This window comes from Schistocerca cancellata, chromosome 3 (genome assembly GCF_023864275.1).
Source record: "Schistocerca cancellata isolate TAMUIC-IGC-003103 chromosome 3, iqSchCanc2.1, whole genome shotgun sequence".
NCBI classification, from domain to species: Eukaryota; Metazoa; Arthropoda; class Insecta; order Orthoptera; family Acrididae; genus Schistocerca; species Schistocerca cancellata.
Window position 1 is genome coordinate 913072774 of NC_064628.1, and position 23243 is coordinate 913096016.

A 23243-nucleotide genomic window follows, 5' to 3' on the forward strand; every position below is an offset into this window, starting at 1 on the left:
GGGATCAACCTTTTTCAGTACATGATGGATGGTAATGACACCCTGATCAGAGAGGTAAGATTGGATTTCGGCCTTGGTTAAGACTGTCAAGCACCCTGGTGTAAATTACACTACAGGAAGAATTCAAAGTTCTATGGATCTCGACACGAACAGGATAACCGTGGAGAAGTGAGGCAGTAAGCAGTTGTTGTGCTTCAGAATTACAAGTGGTCTCAAAAAGTGCCATTCCATAAACGAGAGCAGGATTTCACAGAGCCAGCAAGGGCATCAACACCTTTCTGAATAATAATAAACTGATTTACTATGGCAAAGGACTGACCGTCTCCAGTATGCGAGACCACGAGGAACTGTGGTGCAGTGGGAAGGGTCTGTAAATCATTAGCCTCATAATGCATCTCTGGTGGCGCACTCCTTCCAACTGGGGCCCCCTTCACAAGGGGACGCACCTGCCTTAGGTGATTGTTCACACCTCAGGTCACACCGAACACCTGAAAGAGGGACCAAACAGCAATTTGGGAAGCTTGCAGCTCAGGCAATCACTCCTCCCTGGGGCTGCCCTGTACCAGGGGGTGCGTATGAACCCTACCTGTCAACCACGGGCTGTGAATTATGCGTTACCCAGTCACCTGTTACGTGTCAGATGCATGGCCCGGCCTTCAGGAATGCACAGGGAGGAAAGCGGAGGAATGAGAGAAGAAGGGAAACAAAGGAAGGAAAAGGGAGCGTAAAACAAAGGTGAGACTGTCTGCTGCAGCAGTGTCAGAGATTTGATGTTTTACCCAATTCCTGCTATTCATGGTACACTTGTGGAATGGTCATATGGGAAAATTCCCACTTCGTCACTGCCTCGAAGATGCTATGTATCATTGCTCATGTGCCGACAATAATACCACGTTCAAGCTCACTTAAATCTTGATACTATCATTGTAGCAGCAATAACCAGTCTAACAACTGCACCAGACACTTGTCATCTTATATACACTCCTGGAAATTGAAATAAGAACACCGTGAATTCATTGTCCCAGGAAGGGGAAACTTTATTGACACATTCCTGGGGTCAGATACATCACATGATCACACTGACAGAACCACAGGCACATAGACACAGGCAACAGAGCATGCACAATGTCGGCACTAGTACAGTGTATATCCACCTTTCGCAGCAATGCAGGCTGCTATTCTCCCATGGAGACGATCGTAGAGATGCTGGATGTAGTCCTGTGGAACGGCTTGCCATGCCATTTCCACCTGGCGCCTCAGTTGGACCAGCGTTTGTGCTGGACGTGCAGACCGCGTGAGACGACGCTTCATCCAGTCCCAAACATGCTCAATGGGGGACAGATCCGGAGATCTTGCTGGCCAGGGTAGTTGACTTACACCTTCTAGAGCACGTTGGGTGGCACGGGGTACATGCGGACGTGCATTGTCCTGTTGGAACAGCAAGTTCCCTTGCCGGTCTAGGAATGGTAGAACGATGGGTTCGATGACGGTTTGGATGTACCGTGCACTATTCAGTGTCCCCTCGACGATCACCAGTGGTGTACGGCCAGTGTAGGAGATCGCTCCCCACACCATGATGCCGGGTGTTGGCCCTGTGTGCCTCGGTCGTATGCAGTCCTGATTGTGGCGCTCACCTGCACGGCGCCAAACACGCATACGACCATCATTGGCACCAAGGCAGAAGCGACTCTCATCGCTGAAGACGACACGTCTCCATTCGTCCCTCCATTCACGCCTGTCGCGACACCACTGGAGGCGGGCTGCACGATGTTGGGGCGTGAGCGGAAGACGGCCTAACGGTGTGCGGGACCGTAGCCCAGCTTCATGGAGACGGTTGCGAATGGTCCTCGCCGATACCCCAGGAGCAACAGTGTCCCTAATTTGCTGGGAAGTGGCGGTGCAGTACCCTACGGCACTGCGTAGGATCCTACGGTCTTGGCGTGCATCCGTGTGTCGCTGCGGTCCGGTCCCAGGTCGACGGGCACGTGCACCTTCCGCCGACCACTGGCAACAACATCTATGTACTGTGGAGACCTCATGCCCCACGTGTTGAGCAATTCGGCGGTACGTCCACCCGGCCTCCCGCATGCCCACTATACGCCCTCGCTCAAAGTCCGTCAACTGCACATACGGTTCACGTCCACGCTGTCGCGGCATGCTACCAGTGTTAAAGACTGCGATGGAGCTCCGTATGCCACGGCAAACTGGCTGACACTGACGGCGGCGGTGCACAAATGCTGCGCAGCTAGCGCCATTCGACGGCCAACACCGCGGTTCCTGGTGTGTCCGCTGTGCCGTGCGTGTGATCATTGCTTGTCCAGCCCTCTCGCAGTGGCCGGAGCAAGTATGGTGGGTCTGACACACCGGTGTCAATGTGTTCTTTTTTCCATTTCCAGGAGTGTAGATGTTGCCAACCGCAGTGCCTTATTCGGCCTGTTTAAAAATCTCTGTATTTGAGCATGAATTCCTATACCAGTTCCTTTCACACTTTAGTGTACTTTTGACAGTTCAGATTTATTGGTTGCAAATTAAAAAACAGAAGGAGTAATTTCTCAGCCTTAATATTTTTGTTCTATTACCTTAAACACTGTAGTTTCATTGATGGTGTATCAGTGATGAGAATCTTATACTTTAAAAAATACTCCATTTTAAAAAACAGGTTTTCTGAATTTTTCCTTTTTTGGCCCGCAATATCTTTGTTTGGGGACCAGATAAAAATCTGAAAATTACACACTTTATATACATTTACTGTATGACCAGACACAGTTCCCTCACTCACCACTTATAACCGCAGATACTACTCAATAATCCAACCACACCATATGTAATTCATCCCTCCTTCTGGAAAATAAAAGCTTTGTATAATCACAGCTGCTTGACTTACCTGCTTGTATCTAGCACACCTTATCCAGTTGTAATTTAGGATCTATTAAAGATAAAACTGATTATTTTGTTCAGGGACATTTTTGGAACATCACCAAAGTTGAACAATAAACTTATTTTCTTCCATAACAACTGTTTTAATTTGAACATAATTCATCTGTTGATTTGTCACATATTTTCTCTTAGTTACAAAAGATTATATTACATTTACACTGAAATAATCTTATTTCATTGCTAAATATTTTCATATCTGGAAATGAAGATACAGTGTAGATGCACTGGTTTAAAATCTTTGATCCAACCAAATATCTCTGCACCATACACTTAACTTTGTACCAGATGATGGCCAATAAGCAGTTTGTGGAACAAACAATAAATATTGTAGAATATTGCACCAGTGTTGTGAGTGTTTTCATCCAGAGACCACTGTAAAGACAAGATCTGTGTTAGGAACAAAACTTAGACTACAGTTGCAAAGTAACAGAAATAATTAAGACATTGTCACTGATATATATTTAATGAAATTTTAATATGAAAACTGTGATTTTTGACATACTTTTCCATAAACCATCTTCTTCTGATGAAGTTTGCAACAGATCTTACAAGTAAAAATAAGGGCAGCCATACAAGAGTTGTCAGGTGAAATTGGTGCTGCCTGGAAAGAGGATACAAAGAAAATCAATGCAGAATAAATGAGTGTGGATAGCAATAGTCTCAGTCTGAATTACAAACCCCATAGGGAGTGCTTGGCTGTTCTTTATCCACAAGATGAATACCAAAGATGCCAAATATGTTTACTTTATGAAGTTAGTGATGTTCTGTCTATTTTTCAATAAACTATGTTCACCACAGGCATAACAGAACTCATCAGGGGACATTGCGCAACCTCGTTAAGAACTCGTTTCACTGCAACAAAAGACAGAAAATGTGAACTTAGAATCAAATTGACACAAAACAATGTTACATGTCAAATAAGCATAAATTTGTAAATTTAAAAAATAAATTCCTCTACATAAGCAAGTTGAGTTAGACTACTAGGTTTATTTGATAAAAACCTTGAATACAAAAAAAGCCAATTTTGAAAAATCAATGACAAATGTGGAAACCAATATACCCAATACTTGTTGCAACTCCTGTGGCATGCTTTCATACAGTCGTATGTTACACGGTTAAGAGGCTCGTGAGTAAATTGAATAAGGATAAATGTAGCGAGAAAGTGAAACTCTTGTGTTGTCCTTTCTTGTATGTAGCAAATGTGGAGCAGTGGTGGAGCTGGCAAGAAGGGGACCAGTAAAAATGGTATCACAACCACTGGTCGTCCGGGAGTCATTTATGCCATGGTGCAGCAACTGCCTGAATCCGAGGGCCTTGGAGTAAATGATCCATCAACAAGGGCATAATGAACAATTTAAGAGCGGTAGTTGATTTTCTGGTTTTTCTCTCAGGTCCTAAAGTACACATGTACTGTCGTTTGAATGTACTCAAGAGAGTGGTATTACCTTAGCAATTGTTAGTTATGCTGTATAAAGTAATAGTGAAAATGTTGGGCAAAATATACCCCTGTTTGTGAGAAGCGTGGCTATTTATTTAGTAGCGCAACAGCGAGAATTTGGAGGAGCATTCCAGAAATCTCCTCCACAGTTGGATCGACAGGGAGGTGGCATGGAAGGATCCAGATCACCATAAAACTACTCTGAGAAGAGAGGATAAAGGTAATACTACTTGGGGTCGGCAAAATATTGCCCTGTTACCCCGGCCAGGGAAGCAACTTCTTGCTAGTGCTGGTATAAGACCCACCGCAAATCTTACAACATATACAGCAGCAGGATTTTAATTTGAGTCAGAATTACGACTCCAAAGATTAGAAGACAGAAGTTGCCACTGACAACTGGCGATCAACAACAGTACCTTATAATGCATGTAAAAAAAAAAAATTTAAGAGCTTCTTTCGAACAAATTGTTTAATACTGTCACAAATCTGAAACAGAAAGAAAGAAGAATAACGTGGCAGCAGAAAGTGCACCCACATTACAAGCAATGAGTGCACGGAATTAGTACAAAACTTCACAAAATTGTTTTGACTGGATAACGGATATGGTGGATGTTGATCCAGAGGGAGTTATCAACACAGAGTGGTGAGCAGTTACTCAAGTACGGGGTGCTGGGTTGTCCAGTCGGCGGCAGTGTGCAGCACGAGAGCAGGCTTCGGCACCAGCATTGGCTGTTCTGCTACCAACATACAGTTCACAGTTCCGCAGAAGGGTGACCCATAAACATTTTAAAAGTAGAAACAGTAGTGTTAGTATAGGTTTAATGTTAATATTGTTGATTGGTAATAAATAGTGCATTCCAATCACAAGAAAGATGGAAATGCAAAACGAGGAGTTACGATTGATACTAGAAGGTATAATTAAAGAACAAACAGAGAAGGATAAGGAAGGCTGGAAAGCAGAACAACTAGAATTAATTAAGTCCATTAAAGAACAAATTACTGAATCAATAGAGGACATACTAAGCCATAAAATACAAGAGGTTAAAGCTAACTTAGATTCTAACTTTAATGTACAAATTGATAATCAAAACATTAAAATAATGGAAATAAACTCTGAAGTAAATGAATTACGAGAATCAGTGTCAATAGAGGTACAACAAGTGTTAACAGATGATTTACAAGAAAGCGTACACAGAATAACTCGACAGTGGACGGGCTATGTAGATAATGTGAATTCCTGATTCGAAGCAGTACGAAGTATTTCAGCTGCAAACAAGCGTATCATGTCCATACATAAAAATGCTGTAATAAGGACACCTGATGCTATACAACATTTGGAAAAAGGTTTACAGTTACTTGTAGAACAAGAAGTAAAGACAAAACAGAAATAAATAACTATTACTTCTGGGGAAGGTACAATTAACAGTAAACAAGAACCTTATAGGATATGGGAAGCAATAGGCGATAATAAAAAGAAATTAGAAAATAGTAAAGGAGTAACTAAAGATGTAATGGAGGTTTTTATATATAGGAAATGAGTTTAATTTAGCAAAGCAATTTCCAAAGTATAAACCAAACGGTGATGTACACCCAATTTATTTTTTAAGTGTGTTGGCTAGATTTTTGTCTAAAAAGTGGGATGACTTATAGAAAATAAATTTAACATTAGGATATTTAATGGGAGATGCTGCAGAATGGGGAAATGCTCACGAAGAAGAATTTGTGTATTGGAAAGATTTTGAAGAAAGTTTTAAGAGTAAGTACTCATCATCAAGTACTCGGGAAAATTTAATCTTAAATTTATTAGACCCTGCTCCATACTATAATTCATGGGGCACATATAAAAAGTACATAGAATGGCATTTGAAAAGAATCGAAGTACTTAGATGATCCAATAGATGAAATGCATCAAGTGAAAGTACTCATTACATGTTTACCATACCACACTCGACAAGGAATATTGTAGAGAGGGTGGAAAACTGAACGAGTTATTGACATTCATTGAAGGTTTAGCCTGGTGAATATTGAAAGAAATGTAAATTATTCAGTGTATGAGCGAAATACGGGGAATAGGAATAACAAATCCTTTCCTAATTCCTTACCGCAGATGAAGGAATCCGATTACTGTAGAGTAAGCAGTAATGGTACTGTTCACAGCAGGAATAACAGTCTAAATCACAATAACCATAGAGGGGGAAGAAATCATACTGATAACATAAGCTTGCGGGCGTTTACAACTCAAAACCAACAAATTAATATGCAACGAAATAATGACACAGAAGCAAATTAGTGTATTATTGAAGTAATTTCCAATTGGTATCTGACCACAGTGATGAAAATGAGAACAATCCTGGGTCAAGGGCCAGACTCCAGGATGTCACAGAACAAAATTCGGCCCATATATAAGTAAAATAATCGCTTATAGTAAAATACCACCTATTAATGATTGGTTATTAGTGGAAGAGGAAAATTTAGAAAAGGTGCAATGCAAACCAATTTTAATTGGAAGAATGGGAAATAAAGGAGTGGAAATTTACATTGATTCAGGAAGCAAAGCATCAATAATTTTGGAGGAATGGCTATTATGTGGAAGAATAAAGGAATTTCCTAAGTTACCTGTTTTGCATTGCATTGCGTTGCACATTGTTTCTTCTTATAGAAATATGGAAACCATGAAATCAGCATATTATGGTTACTTTCATGCAATTATGGTATTTGGAATTATATTTTGGGGAAATCAGCCACTGGCTAAAAAAGTACTGTGTGTACAAAAAAGAGCCATAAGGATCATGTGTGGAGTCCATCCTAGAGCCTCATGCAGGGATCTTTTTAAGAAGCTTGAAATACTTACATCCATTGCGCAATATATATTCTCTTTGATGTGCTTCATAAGGAAAGAAAAATCCATCTTTAAGCTGAATAGTGCATATCACAGTCACAATACTAGAAGGAAACATGATGTCCACTATGAACAGCCAAATCTAAGTATGGTGCAGAAAGGAGTCCATTTCAGTGGCTGTAAGGTTTTTTAATGCCCTCCCTTCAAGAATTAAGCGTTTGGTAGATGGTGATCTCTTGTTTAAAAAAACCTTAAGGCAGTTCCTATTGCAAGGATCATTTTATACAATAGAAGAGTTCCTGAACTACAGTGTTTAACATTTCTTGTATTGTAAATTGCAAATGTATGCCCAAATTTATATTTTTAATACCGAATATTTTATTGAAACATATATTTTGCAATATTTATTTCTCTGTGACACTTATTATTTTGTAATCTCTATCTATCTCTAAAATGTGTTTTTTGTAGTGGGACTTAAATTACTGTTTACTGTTTTTGTTTTGTTTTATGTATTACCATAAATTCTGGCCAAAAGCTTGTAAAATTGACATGTTCCATATCCTGTGATAGTGTCACAACATGGACACTGGAACAAGAAATAAATAAAAAATAAATATAAAATGGGAGTACATATTGCAGATATTACAGGTACTCAGAGCAATGTAGTGAAATGGGAAACAAGGATTACTTTTGGAATAGATCAATTAGTGTTTGAAGAAACCCTGTTAATAGTCTCTAAAATAAATGTGCAAGTATTACTAGGAGTAGATTGGTTAATAAAATATACAGTGGTAATAGACTTTCAGAGTGGTTCTTTTAAGTGCAATCTAGGTAACTATAATAAAGAGATTATATTTAAGACAGATTGCTGTCAAGAACTATATGGGAGTAATAATTTATGGTTAATAGAGAATATGAGTTCAGTGGATAAGGATGTAAGTAATCTACAACAAATTGCAAATAAAGTTGATTTTTATGCAAAGGCTTACGAATCTGAACTGTTAACCCTTACTCAAAAGGAAGAGCTATATGGAATATTATGCAGATATTCAGATGTATTTTCAGATAAAGCAGGGAATATAGTAGACTATTTGTATGGTTTTAAGATTAAAAACAAGGAACCTTTTTTCTGTAGACCTTACCTTGTACCTATCATCAAAAAACAGGACATACAGGAAGAAATAGATAAAATGGTAGATAAAAATGTTGCAGAAAGAAGTACAAGCTTATTCAACAAGCCACTGTTGGTTGTCAGAAAGGCAACAGGAGGTGTGCACCTAGTACTAGACGCAAAAACCTTGAATCGTCACATTGAACCAGAGAGAGATCATCCCATATGCATAGACAAACTTGCTTGTTTTGCAAAAGCAAATTATTTTAGTTCTGTGGATCTCACAGAGGGTACTGGCAGGTGAAATTAGCTACAGAATCTAGACTTTATACTGCATTCCTATATGACAGTCGTTTAAAGTTTTACCATTTGGGTTAAACATATCAGTATCAGTGTTTATAAGAGCATTAGGGAAAAAGTTTTTACAAGAGCTATTGATTTATGCAGGTGATATATGGTACTTATTGTTTCAGAAACCTGGGAGGAACATTGTGATTTACTTGCAAGAACACTAAAGAAATTTTACACCAAGGGAATAAGTATTAAGCTTGCTAAATCACATTTTGGGCGACAGGAACTAAAATTCTTAGGGACGTCTCATAGGAATAAGAGAAATTAAGCCAGATCCAGAATGCATTATGGTGATTAAAGACTGTCCACATCCACAGAATGTGAAACAGTTATGTACCTTTTTAGGATTAGTGCGATTTTATTGACGGTATAACAAGGACAAGTCATGAATAACCCACATCTACTATCACTATTAAAGCAAAACGGGTATGGGATGAATGTGCATAAAATGCATTCTAGGAAGGAAAGGATACCCCAGTCAATGCTATTTTAAACCATCCGGGTCTTCGTGAACTATTTGGCATCGCAACACATGTCTCAGAATATGGCATAGCAGCAGAAGTATTTAATGGGAAATGGGACCCAGAAGAGGAAGAATGTAAAACCATTGCTTTCACTAGCTGCAGCCTAGACACGCAAGCTGAATTATACAGCAAGGGAGAAAGAATTACTTGCCGTGGTATGGAACTTGAAGAAATTTGAGGCACTGATTTGGGGTTCAGAAATAGTTATTTATACAGATCACCAAGCATTGATATTCTCAACGGAAAGTTATTTAGGGCCAATTGCACAGGAGGCTCATGAGGTGGCTATTGTTTTTACAACAGTTTGAAATACAAATAGTTTAAATCAAGGGAACATTAAATTGTGTACCAGATGCATTATCAAATTGCCATTACGAATGATTAATTCTTAGAGAACTACTGGACCAGGAATGATTTTAATACAAATTTTCTGAAAATAAACTATACGAAAGACAAAGTCCGTGTATTAGTTAATAAAATCAGGCAAGGAATGAAAGATGAAGAGTTAAATCTTAAAATGTTAAAGTATGAGAAAAATGAGTTACTGCCCACAGAAGACAAATGTTGGACAGTGATCAACCAAATATTATTTTGGACAGAGAATACAAATACATCATACTGGAAATCATGTGTACTGGAGTGTGCATAAAATGATTTAATTTGGTTTATACATAAAGGTTATGGGCATTTTGAAATAAGGAAATGTATAAAACAGATGGTAAAGCTTTACCATTTTAAACAACTAGGTAAGTATGCTGTAAGACTACTACAGACCTGTCAAGTATGTCAAAAGGTGAAGGAAAATTAGAGAGAAACACATTACACTCAATGTCTCCTATGATACCTAGAGCTTTACACGATTTAACAGCTTTGGAGTTTTATGGACCATTACCAGCAAGTCAAGCAGGAATTAGATATATTTACATTCCATTAGAGTGTTCGTCTAAATATGTTAAATGTAACAGTCTAATGGAGCTAACCCAGAGACAGTTATAAACTGTATGTGCAAATATTTTGTAGAGGTGCGAAAACCTATGAGATTATTAATGGATAACTGTTCACAGTTTGTGAGTCAATCATTTATAGAGTTTCTAGCTTGGGAGAATGTAAGGCATGCCACGATATCAAAATATAATCCAAAATAGAATCTGTGTGAAAGGGTTATGAAGGAGCTAAGACATTTATGCAGAACTTGGGCAAAATTAGTGCCAGAATTTCCAATGGTTTTGAATGAACTACCTCATTTGTCTATGGAATTGTCTCCCATAGAAATACTATGAAAAAATTTATAGGGGAATCACTATTAAAATTCTTCAAACAGCCAGAGGTACAGAAGGAAGAAAGTGCCAAGTTAGACAAAATAGTAGAAAAGCAATTGCGTAGATCAGCTGATAAAAGTAGATCATCATAGTGGCAATCTTAAAAAGGAAACACAGAATTTTTTTCCGAAATATGCTATATTTAAGTTTCATTACTGTTCTTAATTGGAAGCATATTATAATAGTAATGCTAGTATCTTAAAGAAGGGAGGGGGGGGGGGAGATCAACAACAACAGTATAACCAACTGTGCACTTAAATTTGGCTTTAAGATATACTGACAACATGCATGTAGTAGCAGTAGTGATAAGTAATATTCTTTAAACATTGTAAAAATTTACCTAAAGGCATTAGAGGCACATCCATTGAGTATACTTTCTGAGAGGCATATAGAAAATTTCTTTGACACGATCGACGCAAGTGTTTGCTAAACGTAATAGAACTTGCATATGTACAGACTTAAACACGTTAGATGGAATATAGACATCAGGCTACATATGACATATCTAATATATCAATACATGTTGGTTATGTACATAATAGCACTTAACAATACACAGTTTTAAGTAAAGAAAGGGATACATGACCTGCAGTTCATTAAAGTGAGAACTACATCTTTAGAGTAGGAACATATTTTAAGCAAAGGCAACTTGTTAACTGGAAGTCCATGTCAAATACAATAAAAGTTAAAAATAGAATTACTGAGTGTTTAGCATACTCAGTGGAAGGCAACAGGAGAGAAGATACAAACACTTTTTAAATGCTTATAACGGACCACAGTAATACACAGTACATGGATAACAAAACCATAAATAATACACTTGTACTACATTCATGTAATGAAGAAAGCTAATTGGGGCGCAATAAAAGTCATCAACATCGGGTGTTGACAATGAAATGCTAAATGAAACTTGTCACATGAATGTTAGGCAATCTCTTCATATTATAAAACTGAACTAAAAGGGAGTGGCAGGTAAGAGAGAGGAGTAATGGTATAATTCAAACAGTCAGGCTGTGGATTGGAATCATGAGTGAAAGCTCTCACACAAATTCTCAAAGAAAGCCTTATTTTTCAATTCTTTTTGTTCATTTTTTTTTAAGTTACGAAAGATTTCAATTTTCTCCAGAAGGTTCAACCTTAATCCCTTCTTTACTTGATGTAGTATTTTCATATTCTCATCAATGGTACCTGGTACCTATTCTGTGGTTACAAGCTTTAAGACTGAAGCCCAAAGCTGAAGCGTTTGTTTGTTGTGTGTGTTGAAGAAACCTTTTCTTTAGTTTCCTTCCCATCTGGCCAATGTAAAACTTTTCATATTGTTGACAGTTAATTTTGTAGACACATGGCCTCTCATATACTGACTTTTTTGCACCTAAGTTCTGAAGATTAGATGGGGAGATCATGTAACTAATAAGGAGGTACTGAATAGAATTTCAGAGACAAGAAATTTGTGGTAAAACTTGACTAAAAGAAGGGATTGGTTGATAAGACACATTCTGAGACATCAAGGGATCAGCAATTTATTACTAGAGAGAATTGAGGTGGGTAAAAATTGAAGAGGGAGACCAAGAGGTGAATAAAGTAAGTAGATTCAGAAGTATGTAGGTTGCAATAATTATTCAGAGATGAAGAGGCTTGCACAGGATACAGTAGCATGGAGAGCTGCATCAAACCGATCTTTGGACTGTAGACCGCCAAAACACAGTAATTTACAAGATACAGACTTTTCTCACATTTCCAGAGAGGAGAAGTTAGCTGTGAAGGGACTAAGATGACCTACCAGTTTTAAATATTGTGCAAAATAATACTGGAAATCGGCAAATCAAGGGAACGCCTGAAATGGATTTATAGAAACAGTGATTGGTTATGTGGCTGTGAAGTTAAAAGCATTATTTTGCTGCCCATGGATGTTTGGTAGGTAATCATCATGGAAGAAAGTAGGCACTATGGACATAAATCATCTCGGTAGCAAAGTGAAGATGCATGTATTTTCAGCTGTTGACATACAAAATTGTTTAAGACTTGCACTTTTTGAAACTGTTAATGTAGCTGAACAACTGGGTAGTGTGAGTGTGTGTGTGTGTGTGTGTGTGTGTGTGTGTGTGTGTGTGTAAAGAGAATTGTGAAGTATAACAAGGAAGTTGGGTGCAATAGGTATCAGTTAAATACTTTCATAAATTGCATTTGTTTCTATAGCTCCTTTGAACTACTCTTAAGACGTCAAGATGAAACTGAATTGTTATCAAAGAGCACTAATTTTGATGCTGAATTTGATGCAGCATTAAAAAATTGTTTGTATAAGGCAACTTTTTCAAAGGAATGTCCAAAACAATTCAAAATGAACTTATGCAAATTAAGTTTCAGTTTGATAAGAAGACATTTCAAAGCAAGTAAGGGAATCAGAATTATTAGCTGTTACAGCAGATGAAATTGGTGACAGGCCAAATGTATTTCAGATGGCTGTTGGATACAACTATGTATTAAGAATAAACCAACAGAAAGGTTCTAGAATTTCCCTTCTCCTTTCAGCCAAGATGCCCAGATGTTGGCTATAAGAATTAGACAAGCAAAAAGTGAATGAGTCTCCCTAAAATTCGATTGTACAAACGTATGATGAGGCTTCTCTTATGGCTGGTTCCTCTGGTGGGATATAAGATTTGTACAAAAATTCTATCCTAATGCAGAATATATATACTGCCATGCCCATGCAGCTAATCTTACAATGTGCAAGACACTGTCAATCAGCCACAATGTAAAAATATTTCTTTAGAGTTTGCAAGGAAGGTGTGCATTTTTCACAAAAGTGAGAGTGACAGGCATCCCTGCCATGGATATTCACTGAAATCAAGCACCCCAGTTGTGAGAGACAAGGAGACTTACTGGAAACAAGCACCCCAATGGTGAGACAAGGGTACACACTGAAATCAAGCACATCAATGGCGAGAGCCAAGTGGACCTGCCAATATCAAGCACCCTGATAGGTGCAGAAAACTATAACATCCACACTGTCATTCCTGGATCATGCTAAATGTAGTTTATAACCAGACATTTAAACGGCTAACATCACTGCGCTACACAATCAAATTTGCAACACTTAAGTAAATTTCAAACATAAATATTAACAAAGGTTTACATTTGTATTTTAAATGCAATGTAGAATCATTTTTAATTACAAAAACAAGCACAATTGATATTTGTTGATTACAGCACCATCTATCACAAACAGAAAACAATGGTTTGCATAAACAATACATGTTTGTTTGGTGTACAATCCAAATATACAAAAGATGGGGGTTCTCATTTGAAAATATGAAGCTGGCCCTGCCCATGCAGTATGGGTGGAAAATAGATGGGCAGTTTTCCAGTTGTTACACAGACTGATGTCCTTAACTTTTCACCTATAACACTTTTTCATACAATGCATTGTTTTAGAGTTATTTAGTCATCTGAGGTTAAAAACAAACTGTATATTAATCCTCATAATTTCCTACCACAGACCTGGAAACTTAGTTATAAATGCCAATAATTCTTTTCTACAAGGAGTATCTGTTCCACACCTGTAACTGTATTTACAACAGTCAATTATATCTCAGTACACCCTGCTGATGTGGAACTCAAGATAACAAAATTCGACTGCATCAATATTACTCTATTACTCAGCATAAGCTCACTGAAAAAATACTGAGTGACATGGTACTTCATATGATGACTGCACTTTGCTATATCTTGTCACAGACTAACTTGACAGGGAAATTTACAAGCTGGATGTTGAGTACCAACTGATCATTGCTTTATGAGCAATGCCTATTTAAAGATACATGTAGGACAATTATCCAAAATATTAATTTACAGTTCATTAGGCAGAGACACTATTTTGACTAACAGTTGGTTAACTATACGTACAAAGTTTAAATGATCATTTCTGCTTTATAACATGGAAGTACTGATGCACATTAAGAGTTACAAAAGCCAGCCAAGAATTTTCTGGAAACTCAAACTTTCTAATTGGAATATTTCATAAACTAAAACGTTATTCTAGGAAAACTATTAACTGTTAGAAACAGAAAAATTATGACTACAAGACTGTGACATTGGATTATCAAAATTATTACATTTAAGATTCTTTAATACTTATGACAGCAACAAGTCCGATTACAGGTAACTTTTGAAATATATTATTTTTGCAAAGGTAAGATGTTTAGAAATATAGGAATGAGACTTTCAGATAAGCTACATCAGTCCTGAAATAGAGATTTTTTAGCAGGATAAAAGTTTGGCAGTGTACACGATTTTTGTGAATGTATCTATTTCTATGTGAAGTATTTATATTGTTCCAATAAAATCTTTTTGGTTTAGAAGCCACATCGCTTCAAATAAAACACATGAGCTTGCAATAGCTGTCCCTCCTATCGTCATCAGGAGTTGAAAACACTGACTGGCCAGGGCTAGCACAATGTTCCGCTTATATAGATATAATAGTGGCATCTGGGATGTACCAGAGAAGGCCAGTGTGGAAGGTGAGTTGGGTAGCTCCTAGCAGACCTGTCCCACCACAAAACAGAGACGTCACATGGTGTAAGTGGCCGGCGGAAACGTTTGAAACTACAACTACTGCGTCCCTACAAGCATCTACCTTACATCTTTGATTTCGCTCAATGTTCAATCTCATGCCCTGTCAAGTGTGTATACTTGGTCTCTGTTAAAACTGTTGCTGTTTATCCTAATTTCAGTCATTTCATTGGTAACAGAATCCCAGTGTGATGACTTCTGAGGCAAAACTTTTTTTTTTCTTCCCCCAAACTATTTTAGTTCTAAAGTGCTCCAGTGGTAATGACTGAATATCCTCAGGTAGTGGATTAAATCATTTTAGTCCACCATATGGAAGCTGCCTTTATTGAAAGTGCTGTATTGATGAACATTTCCCTTTCTGTAGCTCTGTAGGACATTTTTGTGTGAATGAAGCAGCTGAATATCAGAGGGGAAGCTGAAAAATAAGACCTCTGGATTTTTTATTCTGTTGTTAATATCAGCTGAGTTCACTGTTGCAACCTCCTGCTGCTGGAGGGCTCCAAATTGCATTGTGTAACATCATGGTGTTTAACATATTGGTGCATGAGAAACAGCATGCTGCAAGTGAATTTCTGAAACAACATATTCAAAGAGCTTGTCCACACATGGAGCACATTCTCCTTCAGCAAAGCAAGACTATACATGAGCACTGCAACATCTGACAATTTGACACATTGGATTCATTGTCATTGATCATCCTCCATACAGTCCCAGCTTGGCTCCACCCTATTTTTAACTGTTTCCAAAGCTTTAATAACATCTTCAAAGACGTCATTTTGATAGTGATGAAGCAGTGTAGGCAGAGGTGAGGTTGTGGCTCTGTCAACATAGTCAAACATTCTACAGTCAGGGTATCAAGAAAATGGTCTCTCACTGGGAGAAATGTGTTTGTCGCCAGGGTGGCCATATTGAGAAATAAATATGTAGACATGAAGAATAAAGATGTAGAATGTTAATAAAGTTTGTTTTATTTCAAAAGGTTTAAGAGCTTCCCCATAAAAAAAAACTGGGTGTCACTACTTTTCAGAGCGCCCTTGTACATTGGCTGAAAGCATTCATGACTGCTAATTGGGTAAAAAGTTGTTTCAGAGGTCAATTTTTTGTTTTGAGGTGACCCTCATCGCTTTCTTTTGCAATAAAAGCACATTCTTGCAGCCTGCAGACTGGTATCATAGCTGATGTGGATGTGGAACACTGCAGATTATACTGTTAGCAGGTACTGCTCTGATATTACACTTTTTAGTTTCCTTAGGAGATGCAGGACTTGTGAATGTTTGGAAAAATATGCATTTAGGGTGCTGTTGACAGGTTAACTTAGTATCAGTGAACAGCCCAGAAGTCTAGTGACTAATGTGTCACCTAACACTACAGTGTCACTGAGGCTGCATGTCATCCTCTGCATTTTGCCTTTATCATTTTTTCATCCAGTTCATGATCAGCCTTGCCTCACCTCAGTAAATAGGACTTGTGCTTGCTGAACAGCCTGAACAACTCTTCTCTCTCCCCCCCCCCCCCCCTTTATTTTTTTTTTTAAAGAAAACAAGGTTGTGTCATCCACAAACCACAAGAGCTTATATTGTTAATAAAAATCAGAAACACCAGTGGCCCTGTTATGGATTCCTGTGGTGTACAACAGCACCGTTTTTTCACCTGAATCTGCTCCTTGCACTGATGATGCACTTATCTGTTGTTCAGACAGGATTTGAGAGTTTTCAGAACAGCTCTCCCAATACCATTGGAACTTATCTCTTAGGGCTGTTGTCATTAATATGCCACTCCAAAAGCGCATCATAAGAAGAGTTATTTCCTTCAAAATATCTTAATACTTTATCTTTCATTATGGACTCCTTACCCTAGCTATTACTGGTATCATGTGGATTCTATTTTCTTTAACTGCTACCGTGTGGTGCAGGGGGTGAATGATTTCAGAGACTATAGGTTTTAACACAGTACAGGAAGTGCTGTAAATACTGCATCTTCCTGTGGGTTTGTAGGTTTTACTCTGTCTTTAGGACACAATTTGACATTCCAATGCTGGATTTATTTCCAAATTTAGCAGCTACTGTAGGATCTATACCAGAATCAAGAATTTCACCTACTGTGTTTTCCATTATCTTTATAACATATGCACTAAATCATCTAGACTGCAAGAATCAGAGTGCAAGGTGACTTCATCCTGTGTTCATTAACCAGATACCATGCTGCCTTCCAATTACTGCGAGCTTCTTCAATAAGTTTAGCATTGCTTTCCTCCTATAATTTTATCTGCTTACATTCTGTAGATCCTTTTAGCCTGTAAATATTGCAGTACAGTCTGTTCTTAATGTCAATAGCTTTAGTTTCTTTGATATTATTTAGTGTTTATGCCTTTTATTTTAGTTAGTCTGTGGGTATACCACCCTTCAATTGAGTTTTCTGTATGCAGTTTCACTTGGAAATTTAATATCTCGACGGTTTTAATGGTGAATTTTCATCAAATTTGACTAAGGGTCTGGGACATGCAACTGAATGTATAAAAACATCTGTATTCTGTTTCTGGTAGGGTTAGATAGTGCTCAAATGCATGTAATAGATCAGGTCTCACCTTCTCAACAAAAAATGGAAATCTATCAAGTTTTGGCTTGAGGCACTGTACTGGCTATAACTAAGCCTTCAAAAGTGTTGTTTCATTTTCTTCTGGACTGTTCTTGTCTTTACATTTTATCACAGTAGAACACCAGGCATCCTCCGGAACAAAAAAAGGCTTCTCGCATCATTCTTGGGTCATATTGTGCTGGCGTACATCTTCGCCAGCACACCGGTGGCCAGCCGGTGTGGCCGAGCAGTTCTAGGAGCTTCAGTCCAGAACCACGCGACCGCTACGGTCACAGGTTCGAATCCTGCCTCGGGCATGGATGTGTGTGATGTCCTTAGGTTAGTTAGGTTTAAGTAGTTCTAAGTTCTAGGGGACTCATGACCTCAGCTGTTAAGTCCCATAGCGCTCAGAGCCATTTGAACCATTTTGAGCATACCGGTCGGCACCAGGAAACATTGTATAGCAGGCACTGAACTAGGCAAGCCTATGACAAGAGAAGACCAAGACACACCCCCAGGCTATGCACTGATAACACCTCCTGGGCACTGTGCATATAGGCAGCTTCTGACTGAGCTGTCTCAATCTCAGTACTTCAGTAAGTCACATTGGGACTAAGTTCACACTGTACCTCAATGTATTGCACTGTGCTCTAGTCTTCCACAGTGACAGTCATCGCCTTACACTTTAGCTAGCTGCGAGGGAGTGTTAGTCATTGTATATAGTTGTGACATGGACAAGGTTAAAGAATCAGTACATGTTATCTGATTGCTGTTAACCACAGAACTTCAGACTGGACATCACTGAAGTGTCGGAAGTTCCATGCAGCTTTTTGCGGATGATGCTGTAGTATACACAGAAGTTGCAGCATTAGAAAATTGCAGCGAAATGCAGGAAGATCTGAAGCGGATAGGCACTTGGTGCAGGAGTGACAACTGACCCTTAACATAGACAAATGTAATGTATTGTTAATACATAGAAAGAAGGATCCTTTATCGTATGATTATATGATAGTGGAACAAAAACTGGTAGCAGTTACTTCTCTAAAATATCTGGCAGTATGTGTGGGGAAGGATTTGAAGTGGAATGATCATATAAAATTAATTGTTGGTAAGGCGGGTACCAGGTTGAGATTCATTGGGATAGTCCTTAGAAAATGTAGTCCATCAACAAAGACAGTGGCTTACAAAACACTTGTTCGACCTATACTTGAGTACTGCTCATCAGCGTGGGATCTGTACCAGGTCAGGTTGACAGTGGAGATAGAGAAGATCCAAAGAAGAGAGGTGCGTTTCGACACAGGGTTATTTGGTACGCCTGATAGCGTTACAGAGATGTTTAGCAAGCTCAAGTGGCAGGCTCTGCAAGAGAGGCACTCTGAATCGCGGTGTAGCTTGCTGTCCAGGTTTCGAGAGGGTGCATTTCTGGATGAGATATCTAATATATTGCTTCCCCTACTTATACCTCCCGAGGAGATCATGAATGTAAAATGAGAGAGATTTGAGTGCGTACGGAGACTTTGCGGCAGTCATTCTTCCCGCGAACCATACGCGACTGGAACAGGAAAGGGAGGTAATGACAGTGGCACGTAAAGTGCCCTCTGCCGCACACCGTTGGGTGGCTTGCAGAGTATAAATGTAGATGTAGAAGTACTCAATTGGCTCCTGTAATAAAGTGTATTTTAATCACATGTGCATTTAGTGTTGTAGTGAGAGGACACTGGCCACTCACCTATCCAACTACCCTCTCCTCATCCAGGCAGGAACCACAAAACATTACAAGAGGGCACAGCAACAACATATTACTGCCCATTATTTTATCTTTTAGGTAAAAAGCAATTTTCAAGCAGTTATTCAATTTGTAAGTTTTCAGCTTTCCCACTGTAAAATTATTGCAATTTGGGAAACTATCTACTTAGACCACATGTGTGTACAATAAAGCTACACAACTGACCAAGGTGTTCTTACTCTTGAAGGAAGGCTAAGGTTACCACTGTTTCAGATTTTAACCATAGCTCCAATTACTGGCAAACAGTACTGACAGTTACCCACTACTCCAGGTGCTGATCTGAGGGTGGGTGGATGTCTGTGTCAAGGTCCTCATGACCATTCTCTGGTAAAAGCATTTATATTTTTACACATATTAGTTTACAAATTTCACCGTTAACTTTTGGAGACTAAAGTAGCATGGAAACTTTAGTGTTTCAAAAAAGACAAGGGATTCTATAAGCCACAAGCTACATTTAACACAGGATACTTTAAAATTGCTTACAAGACAGCTTGTTCCCATTTATATGCTTGCATCCTAACTGGTAACATTCCAGTCAGGTTAATGTGAACACACAGGCTGGCTGTAGATGAAAGGACAAAACTTTCAGAGCCTTGTCTGGTCTTTAAAATGATCATTGGAACAAATGTAAAATAGCCTATGTCATATTACAAAGTTTATACTTTTCTACAGAACAAAATTTGACAACATTCACTGCTGGGTCACGAGAGTGAGGTTGGTGAAGCTTGATTTACATTGCCTAATAACGGAATCTGGAAACGTGAAAAGGCTACATTCGGCGTGAGAAAATGGGGCAGCCATAACGGGGGGGGGGGGTTGTCGCCGCCACCGCCGCCGCACTCCGACCCTGCTCCCCCAAGTTCTGAGGAACAGCAAAAAATATAGTGTAATCATGAGTGTTTCTTTTGAGAAAATGATTTAAAAGTCGGTATTACGCATGTTTTTAACAGGGTCGGCACTGAAACTTCTTTATGGTTAGTTAAAAGTTGTCATTTGTCTTCCAAAATATTAAAAATACTCTATCCCTCCTCCTCCCCCCCCCCCCTCCTTTTTACAAATTATCGAATGGTTGCCCATGGTACAGATCACACGTCAAAAAGCATACGTGACAACTTTACAGAAGGACATTAAAATACAAGGGTATTCAAAGTAAGTCAGCTGGATTATCACTAGCCGTAGCAGTTGTGCGGCCTTTGGAGTGTTCGAGTAGTGTCTTGGTCGCTTAGCGACGTGCAAGGGTGTATCCACAACCTTCAGCCTTCCCAAGTTCGCGGCAGCAGAGTCGCAATGGGGCTGCTAGTCTGCGAATTCCCAGCCTTCTATTCTCGTAAATCGTTTTTTGACACTCGAGAGCCGTTTGTTAAGGAACTATGACAACGAAAGACTACACACCATGAAAGTTGAGATGCAGGACGTACCTTCTATTGTATCGACTCAGAATAATACTGGGCAGTTCCAGCTGGGGCAATTTCAAGCTAATAATGGTTTAATTAGTTATCTGCGTCATGTAATATCAGATGAACGAGGTGCCCAAGCCAATGTTATCGGATTTTCCTTAAGTTTTCACTGTTCACTCTTATTGCCCAACCACAATAATATTGCTCTTGACCTCCCGTGTCCGTAATCGGAAACACACAGCAGCTACGGAAAATGCATCGCACTGTGAATGGTTTCAAAGCAGTTGTGCATATACTGTCAACAGTATCAAGTGTTTCCACGTGCCCTTCTGAAATGCCCCGATAAAAACTCGTGTCTCAGAACACGGGACTACACTGAAGAACAGTGACACTGTTTGTGTGACGGGTGCCAACGACGTAGCTCATAGCGAAGCCGGAAAGTGCGTAACAGGTTTGACGGATTTTTTAAACGTAAATATGATGAAAAACACTGTTGTTGTGACGATGCCTCATGGACACCACCTCATGTATAATGCGTGTGAGGATAACGAAATCAGCAAAACCAATACTAGAATAAAACAATTATGCTCTACTTACGCAAAATGCAATGTAGTAGATATTAACAGACTGGCGAAAAATCTGCACACTGAACACGGTGAGCATCTGAATTACCAAGGTAAAAAATTTGTCACGAGATAAACAAAATTATAAATGAAATTCAAGAACGCAACTGTCTAGTTTTAAAAAGACACTATTTCTTGGGACACTTATGGACCTCCTTTTTTAGGCAGTACAACGTTACAGGGGAATGGAGTGTAGAAAACACGGTCTAACATAACAGTCGCGACACTCACTGCTGTAGAAGTTGTTGCAGTTTGGCAGATGGAGCAACACTAGCGCTCCAAGCGGCGAGTAAGATGAACGTCAGACGCGTCGTAAGCATAATGTTTGTTTTGCATCCATTTCCAACGTAATTTACGAAATATTTGAATTATTTTCTTCCCTCCAAGGGTTTGTGTAGTATCAGAAGGCATATATGTTTCTATAAATGAATCTAAAATAAGCGCAAGTGTGGACAAAAACCATGAATTTAGTAGCAAGCTACAACATATTCGTGAAAAAAAAAAAAAAACACTTGTGACGTTGGATATAATTGCAGCTTACCACGTTGATATCAAAAGAATAAACACACGGATTCACATGTAAGAAGCAGAGACATCTACCTCTACACGCAAAAGCGATCGATAGCTCATTTATCATTCTGTAGACCTACTGTGTTTGTCATTGTCGCCTGGTGCCACAAGTACGACCTTCATCTTTATATTATTCTAAGTGGAACAATAGAAATATTTTGAAAGCAACAAACTATTAAATGAACAGCAATTCGGATTCAGGTCTCACCTATCAACTGTAAAAGCAATTGAAGCTTTGGCGAACAATGTATATGAAGCATACGCAAAGAGGCTACATATATCTGGAACACTTATTGATTTAAGCAAAGCATTTGATTCAGTGTCTCATGACATAATCATTAAAAAGTTAGAATAGTATGGCATTGAAGATATACCACTCACCTTATTGAAACTTATTTAAGCAATAGGTTACAGCTTGTATATGCAAATAAACAGAGATCAGCAATACTCCCTATAAAAAGAGGAATACCCCAAGGCTCGGTTCCTGGGCCTTTCTTGTTCATTGTCTATGTTAACAATTTCTCGAATTATATACCATGTAAGAATGTACTGTACTCTGGTGATATAACTAATAACCTCAGGTGACAATTTACAAATTGTGCTTGACAACAACAGAGAAATAATGGAAATGACTAGTCACTGGTGTCAGGCCAATCAACTGTGCACAAACAATACAAAAACATAAGAAATAATTTTAAATCTAAAACCTACAAAAAAGTAAAAATGAAGCAGTGAAACTACTTGGAGTGCACATAGACCCAAAAGTCTCCCGGGAAGAACACACCAATTACCTGTGCAGCAAACTAGTCCATGTACTTTTTTTACTGTACAAATTTGAGAAACAGTGTGAGCAAACAGCTGTTACTCTACTCATATTTTGCTTTCTTCCATTCCCATCTGGAGTATGGAAATTTGCTCTGGGGTAATTCCTCAGGGGCTAAATGTATTTTCAGATGGCAAAAGAAGGCCATCAGATGTATACTAGGATTAGCACCCAGAGATTCCTGCAGAAATCACTTTAAGTATCTCAATGTAATGACAGTATGTAGCATGTACATATATAACTGTTTAATGTATGCTAAAGAAAATCTGGTCAATTCAGCACAAGATGTGATGTACACGCACACAATACCAGAAATAGTCGCTTGTTGGATTTTCCTTTCTATAGGCTAGCTGTTGTCCATAATAACTATAAACATTTGGGA

At 38.7% G+C, this 23243-nt stretch overlaps 1 long non-coding RNA gene across 1 annotated transcript; it reads right to left on the reverse strand.

The window, feature by feature from the left end:
* Positions 1-2996: 2996 nt before the first annotated feature.
* On the reverse strand, positions 2997-21738 carry LOC126175989 (uncharacterized). Its single transcript, XR_007535632.1, has 4 exons — positions 21443-21738; positions 3616-3789; positions 3440-3538; positions 2997-3309 (listed from the first exon to the last, which is right to left on the reverse strand). It is a non-coding gene; the product is annotated as an uncharacterized LOC126175989 (long non-coding RNA).
* Between the last annotated feature and the right edge of the window lie 1505 nt (positions 21739-23243).